This window comes from Capsicum annuum, chromosome 3, assembly GCF_002878395.1.
Source record: "Capsicum annuum cultivar UCD-10X-F1 chromosome 3, UCD10Xv1.1, whole genome shotgun sequence".
NCBI lineage: Eukaryota > Viridiplantae > Streptophyta > Magnoliopsida > Solanales > Solanaceae > Capsicum > Capsicum annuum.
In genome coordinates this window covers 199,343,876-199,351,932 of record NC_061113.1, presented here as the reverse complement: position 1 = coordinate 199,351,932, position 8,057 = coordinate 199,343,876, and the positions used below count along the sequence as shown (strand labels likewise).

The window sequence follows — 8,057 nt, the reverse complement described above, 5'->3', positions numbered from 1 at the left end:
TAGTTTACTATTAATTATGTTATATAGAAAAGTTATATTTATTTTATTACGAATCTATGCCATACCCAAATACATATATATCACGATCCCGTCTAAAATATAATGGACAAGAGGTGTGGTATTAAACACCCTTCTACGTGGAACTATGGGAAAAAGGCACCAATTTGTCTAATTAATGATATCATTTAGCACCTTCTAGCAACGTGGAACTATGGGAACTATGGGAAGAAGGCACCAAATTGTTTAATTAATGATATCATCTAGAACTTTCTAGCAATTACTTTATAATTAAAATAGTTAGGTAAATATTCATGGACTAGCTGCACTTTATTATATTACTAATTTTTAAAGTCAAGAATATTGCTACCAGTGATGATTTTGTAACTTTCTATAGTTTTCATATTTAGTCAAAGAATGAGGTTTCTTATTTGATGATACTATCGAAAGGATATGGCCATGTGATTCTCACCCTTTTCTTCTATATTCCCTCAACTTCTGGATATTCTTTCGAGTCGGCAAAGCTTTGATAAAAGAATAATACCCCTTTTGATCACAGTGTTGCTCATGTGTTAATCTCTTGGGTGTACTTCACATTATCTAGTTATTCGTGGGTTGTTTCATACAGAATTTAGTTTATGAAAATAGTTTTTCCTCATTCTTCATTAGACAACATGAAGTGTTATTAAACGACATCGACGTTACCATATAAGAGATAACCTCCAATAGATAAATGATTCACGTTTGCGAACAGAACTCATGGTGACTTCACGAAGGCTGGAATGAGGTATGGCAAGGCTATTCCTTTCTTTTCTTGGCATGAATTTCTGAGGTTTATGACATCCAGTTCTATCGTGATATCGAATTAATCTAGTGTTAGGTGTATTTAAATGGTAATTAGTATTATCCTTGATAAACTCGTATTTAGGGGATTTTTGATATTGTATCAAATTGTGTACTACGTGAATGATTTGTTAGTGCCATGTCATAGTACTTAACTTTCTTGGGAGGTCCTTTGCATTTAAATCTCATTGTCTAAAATGGTTCTCATAATCTGAATGTTATGCGGAACTAATTGATCAAATGAGAAAAAAACTTGACCTTTTGTATATTGGATATAAATTTCTATGAATTATAGTTTGTGTACCATTTGGTCCTACTCTTCTGTTAGGAGGTAGTATTTCTAGTCTATTATAAGTTTGGGAATAGGGAACAATCATTAAACATTTTTGGCACTGATAATTTGCAAAAGTAATATACTTTCTAATTAACTGGAGAATTTCATTAGAAATCGAGTTTACCCTTATGTCATTTGATAATAAAATTATTATTGCTAGTGTTAACATAGACCACAAATATGTGAATAAATGTAATAGAACCGTAATATAGGAGTATAACTGTATCAATTACTTGTTAATAACCAAGATAGGAATAATGTAGCATTGCTTAGGAAATTAAGGCAGAATAAAGAACCAACTTGATACAAATTAAGGTTGTGGATATCGTCTTATGTAATGGTAAAACTGGAAGTAGATGGTCACATAAATGATATTGGTGGGATTCCTATTCAGTGTAAATATACATGTTTTACTTCATGTTTTAGACATCATGATGGCCTTATCGACCCGCACCATAATGTACTTATTTCAGTTAGGGGTTCTTGATTAGTCAAAGATTGTTGTTGTGATACGATTTGCTTATTGGCTGCCTACACGTATCTTATGCCTTTAGAGGTTAGGGGTCGGTGTGTACGTTGTCACTACATGTATCCATTGAATTTGATGTGGTTGTATAACATAAGTTTGGTATTGTTTTTAACTAAATTCTTGATTTCAAGATTTCAAATCGAGTGTACTACTATTGAGGGTCATCTCGTAGAACCTCCAGATTATGTTGTTCACACTCATTTGAAATAGTTATCCTTTGTGGGAGCTCATGTTAATATGGATGTAGTGCGTAGAGAATCTCTAGTTATAAGGGTAGTTCATATGCAATAAAACACCGATAGGAAAAATGTTAGGGGTTTAGATATATCATAGGGTGTGAGTAAGTAATTTTAATCGTTGTGAAAATTGTATAGGGTTTAGTGAACCTAGAGTATCTCGGTGTGTAGTGATCCGTTCTAAGTATAGAGATATGTTCTGGAAAGCAGACACATAGCTCTACAACTTATGTTCATATATCAAAAACTTATTCTTCTTTTATGGCTCCGAAATAGTGGACGCAAGAGAGGACCAGTTCTGCCCAATTCTTTAGTTTAGAAACCCTCTATGTGCTGCTGTTAGTATTTTACTGATATCTTCTTCTACAAAATGTATTTTGCGGTGACTGTTGACTCTTTGCGACCCCAAGATACATACCTATAATTTTTATGAAGGCTATAAAGCTTGGTTCCACAGTCTACCTATCCAAAACTAAGGCGCAACGCTAAATAGTGGGGCTGTCCAGATTTACCATTTTAAGGATTATTTATAGTTTGCACAAGCTAGGGCTACTTTAGATGCTAACCTTGATTCATATCAACATGTGGGAGTTATTGAGAATTAAAGAGGTATTTAATGGCGTGTCAAAGTTGTATATACTTGTTTATCATTTTAGGAACTTGAAATAATTAATTGGGTTATTATCTGAACTCTTGAAGCTATGGTTAGGTTGTTTATGGGTAAAAGACTAAGGTTTACATATAACTTGAACTTTTACTCTAGTTACCTGCTAGTGTATTTGAGATGTCTGTTGTATTATACTATCCAATTGTTTACTTGATCATTTGGTTAACAATCACATATACCTTAATTCGATATCACTTTTGTCGTGTTAGGACAACGTGACCTTGTAGAGTCCTCCTCAGTTTAGTTGTATAAATTTCATGTCCTTAATGGAAATGTACAATTATTACTAATTGAAATCTATCCATGTGCCTCAGTAATTTCCAAGCTCACGTGCTCCTTTTAATTATTCTCGTATAGTAAGCATTTATTCTATAGTCCGTACCTCTTTATTTGAGAAGTCACATGTCACCGTTTGAAACACGCACATTTGGAATGTTTAAATGTGTTTTAAATGAAATATGTGCTAACTAGAACTATTTTGCTTTTTTTGTTTATATATCGTAGTGGTACTCATTTATATCCCTAGAGTTTTCACTTCTCACACGTCTTGATGGCTCGATTGTGTATATTCATTATGTCTGATAAAGTTTACTTAGTCCTACAAGTTCCAGAGTATCCTATCGAAGTCTCTTTTTACTCCCTATATCATTATGGTTGCCTCGATTATTTTATATATATGTCTACCTTACATGTCCATAGTTTCGAAAGCTCAAGGGAGATATGATCACCAAGGTAACAATCTCAAAAGTTAAATAAGCTAAGTAATGCAAAACCGTGTTTATGGGTGGCAGCCCAAGGGGTTTTTATACCTAGCACAGGGATGATCCCGGTTGATATAGTTATGGGTGGTAGCCCAAGGGGTTCTTATACCTAGCACAGGGCCGATCCCAGTTGATGTATTTACAGGTGGCAGTTCAGGGGCATAAGCCTAGCATGGGCCGATCCTAATTTGTTATTTACCACTGATCAGCTGGTCATTATATCATATGTTTATAAAAAAAAGAATGTAAATCAACGTAATGAATGTAATGTACATGATTCTACAATTATAAGGAAATGTGATCCCCTATACTTGCATATGGTTATACATTGATATCTGATTTCATTTGAGCTTTTATTTTATATATCGTCACTTTATGCCTTACATGCTCAGTACATTCTTTCGTACTAATGTCCCCGTTGCCTGGGGGCACTGCATTCATGCCTGCAGGTTATTAGGTGGAAAAGGATCTTTGCTGTCTATGATTAAGCTCATCTTATGATTGGTATTCTTCGTTCTTTCTGGAGTTGCCGAGTCCAGGACTTACTTTGGTTTGTATAACTGATGGATACTACAGGGCCTGTCTGGACTAGTGATTGGTGAATTCTCATTCTAGAGGCTTGTAGACGGTTATTGTTGTGGGTCAGGTAGTCGGTTATAGTCCAATTGTCCCTATGTTATACTTTTGTTATATTTGTGTTATCTTCATTATGCTTTTTTCTTTTAAAATTCAACTTGGCTTAAATAGTCCACTAATGTTATTTGGATGTATTTCGATTGAATAATTAAGTGTGGTATAAGGTGTTAGTCGCACCTCTATGGTTTTGGGGTGTGACATATGCTTACTAGTACTTGTTGATGTACTGGTGCTACCTGTACTCTACTTTTTATTGAGTGCATCACATTTTCCAATGGTTGACACATAACCTCAACTCTAGCTAGGATCCAGACTTGATTAAGAGGGTGAGCACCATGTTTGGCCAAACTTCAGATCTTCTATGATGTTATGTCTTTTGATTCAGGACTAAGACAATTTCCTTTTTTATATGTTTGGGTATGTCTTTCTTTTAGACTTAATTGTTCTTTTTTTATATTCTTGTATGGTTACTTTAAGTCTTGGGGATTATAAAAAGTAAAGGTTTCCGCACTCTATTCATTTTTATGGATGAAGACATTGTTGACTAAGATGTTAATTGATTGAATCATTTCTTTTTTAACTATTTAAAAGGATAAACTGATATTTTGATGATAGTGAGAGTAGCACCTAATTGAGTAAGAATGAGAGTAGTATGGTTCTCTTACCATAGGTTAGGGAAGGTGTCAATCATAATCAATTAGGTCATGTCAGAGATGGTATCAAAACACTAGGTTCATTGATCTTGTCGTACAAGAACAAGTCTAGTAGAGTCCTACAAAATAGTACAAAGACATTTATACTTTTCTTAGGGAGGCTGTAGGACTTTAGGAATCACCTATTTTCTTTTCTTCTTTAGTGCTATAACTTGATTCCAATTGGTATTTGGTGATCTATGTTGGTATCTAATACTTTCATTCTTCTTTATATATGGTTAATACTAGTTTTAATAGAAAAAAAATAGTAGCACCTCAGGCGACACCTGCAGCCACTGCTGAGGCAGCAATCTAGGGTAGGCCTCCAGCTAGAGGCATAGTAAGAAGAGGAGAACGGTGAGGAACTCTCATTAGGGGTGATCATAGACAGTTGGGAGATCAACAAGGAAGTGATCACCATCCTCTCCCCTACCACAAGATTCCCTATACCACGTTTAGAATAAGAGGAGGTGGTTAAGGAAGAAAATATGATAGATTTAGATAATATGGTACCAGTACAGAATAGTGCATCTCAGATGCCTTTGTCTGCATAGGTGATTTAACAGGTGTTGGGATTCTTAGGTAGCTTGCTCAGCACTAGTTACACTTAGTTGTTTTGACCATCACACCCATAGCCTTGCAATATACCTCTGTTGTAGCACCAAGGATAGATGTAGGTTCTAAAACAAGTGCCTATCCCTAATAGATACTTGGAACGATAATGATTGATGATAAGCATAGACTATTTTACAAGTTCATGAAGCGAAACCCTTAGTATTCTAAGGTATAGAGCCTGAGGATGTATTTGAGCTTCTAATAAATTTTCATAAATATCTACACAAGATAGGAATTTTTGAGTGTTATGATTTAGAGTTTATTTCTTTTCTGCTATAGAGGTGGAGGTCATGTGTAGAGTGCAGAGCTACCTTACCTTCACTTACTTGGGCTTAGTTTTATAATATATTCCTTGAGAAATATGTTCCTCACACTTTTTGTTACCAGAAAAAAGATGAGTTTTTGAGGTTAGACCAAGTTAACATATCTGTGGAAGCCTAAGAGGCCAAGTTCATTCCTTATCTCATTATGCCCTATAGTTGATTACCTCAAAAGAGAAGAATATCAGGTATTTTATGAAAGGTCTAAACTTAGGGATTCAGCAGGCTACTTTATCTACACTATGTATGGTAAGTCCTTAAAAGATGTTGTTGAATTTGCTAAGAAGTCTAAAGCACTTAAAAAATAGCACGAGGTTAAAAAAAGATTATAAAAAGGCTCGAACCCCGGGCTAATTTAGTGGTACTTTCTAAAAGGGGTTTGGTTCTCCTAAGTCCTACCATTCGTCTATGCCAATATCAGTAGGGGGCCAATTTGGGTCTGTTATTACGCTTTTTGAGCCGGTAGCTAGACACCCTTTTCTTTTTTCATTTCATAGGCCTATTTAGGGGCCCAAAATGCTTGAATATAGAGGTATAGGACATGTAAAGAGAAATTTCCCTAATTTCTTATTTGCATGCCAGTTAATATTGTAACTAGTTTCTACTACTCTAATTGAGGTAAGTCAAGGTGGTGGAGAAACTATATGGGTTGTCTACAAGGAGCGCAGTAGCCAAGATATAAGTGGTAACCAAGACAATCGAAGAAGAGAACAAGTAGGTATCAAAAAGGATTTGATACAGTGATTACAAGTACTATTCTCGTCTATGATCGTATGGCTTTTGTATTGTTTGATCCTGGTTCCACATTTTCTTATGTATATGTATACATTGGTTGGTATGTCTGTATGTGTTGATCAGATATATTGTACATGTTCTGTGATGTTCATAGGGCATAAGACCCTGGCTGACTTGGTTAACTTAGACGTGAAGGAGTTTTATGTTCTCTTGGGGCTAAGTTGGTTGTCCTCGTATTATGTCATTCTTGACTATTTTGCCAAAACTGTTACTATAACAATGCCCAAATGATAAAAGTTAGAATTGGGGGAGGGGGTACTTTTAGTCCTATTTCCATAAGGGTAGAGTTTAAAATTTGTGACCAGAAACTATTAAGAGTCGGGGTAGGGAATTTTTAGCCCATCTTCGAGAGGATAAATCTGCAGCCCCTCCTATAGTGTCTGTTCCAATGGTGTGTGATTTCTTACAAATGTTTTTAGATAATCTTTTGAGCATGCCTCTTGATCGAGAAGTTGACTTTTGTATAGACTTAAAGCTGGGGACTAGACCTATTTTTATTCCTATATATCATATGGCACCTACTGTGTTAAGAGAGTTAAAATCCCAGTTGCAAGAGTTGTTAGAAAAGGGCTTCATTAGCCCAAGTGTCTCTCCTTGGGTTGTGCTAATATTGTTTGTCAAAAAAAATATAGTAGTACAAGGATGTGCATAGTCTACAGCCAGTTGAATAAGGTGACCACTTGTAACAAATATACCTTGCCCAGAATAGATGACTTGTTTGGCCAGTTACAAGGAGTTCTAGTGTTATCTAAGATTGATTTTGCGGTCGGGTTATCATCAACTAAAAATTAGGGAAGAGGACATACCGAAGACTTCTTTCCAAACTCATTATAGGCACTAGGAATTTTCAGTTATATCCTTTGGTTTGACCACTCGAGATGCTTTCATGGGTTTGATGAATGGAGAGTTTAAATCCTTTTTGGATTATTTGTCATATGTTTATTTTTGATATACTTATTAATCTAAAAGTGATAAAGGGTATGATGCTCATTTATGTACTACATTGTAATTGTTAAAGGAGAAACAATTGTGTGCTAAAACTCTAATTGCGAATTCTAGATTTCTTTAGTATCCTTCTTGGGGCACATGGTTTCTAAATATGAGGCCATCGTAGAACCGTAAAAATTTAAGGCTATTAAGAATTAGGCTAGACTAATGAATGTGATAGAAATTTGTAGTTTTGTGGGGTGGGTCAGTTACTACCCGGTTTGTTAAAGGGTTTGGTGCCATTGCTCCACACCTAACCTATCTTACTCAGAGAAAAGCTTCTTTTGAATGGGATAAGTATGAGGAGAGCTTTCAAAATCTCAAAATTGTATTGACTTTGGCCACAGTATTGACCTGACTACAATTCGAGTAAGGATTTTATTGTATTTTGTGATGCCTTTTGTTTGGGTTTAGGTGTTGAGTTGATGCAGGAATTGAATGCAATTGCTTATGCTTCAAGACAACTGATGCATTATGAGAAGAACTACCCCATGCATGAGTTAAAGCTATTAGCTATAGTATTTGCATTAAAGATTTGGTGACACTATCTTTACGGGGTGAAGTGAGAGGTGTTCGCCAATCAACACAGTTTGCAGCACAAGTTCACTTAGAAGGACCTAAATCTAAGACAAAGAAGATGGATGG

The 8,057-nt window shown here is 35.3% G+C and overlaps 1 long non-coding RNA gene across 1 annotated transcript; it reads left to right on the top strand.

The window, feature by feature from the left end:
- The first annotated feature begins 306 nt into the window (after positions 1 to 306).
- Positions 307 to 4,211, top strand: LOC124896757. Its single transcript, XR_007053194.1, has 2 exons — positions 307 to 784; positions 3,817 to 4,211. It is a non-coding gene; the product is annotated as an uncharacterized LOC124896757 (long non-coding RNA).
- Positions 4,212 to 8,057: the final 3,846 nt, after the last annotated feature.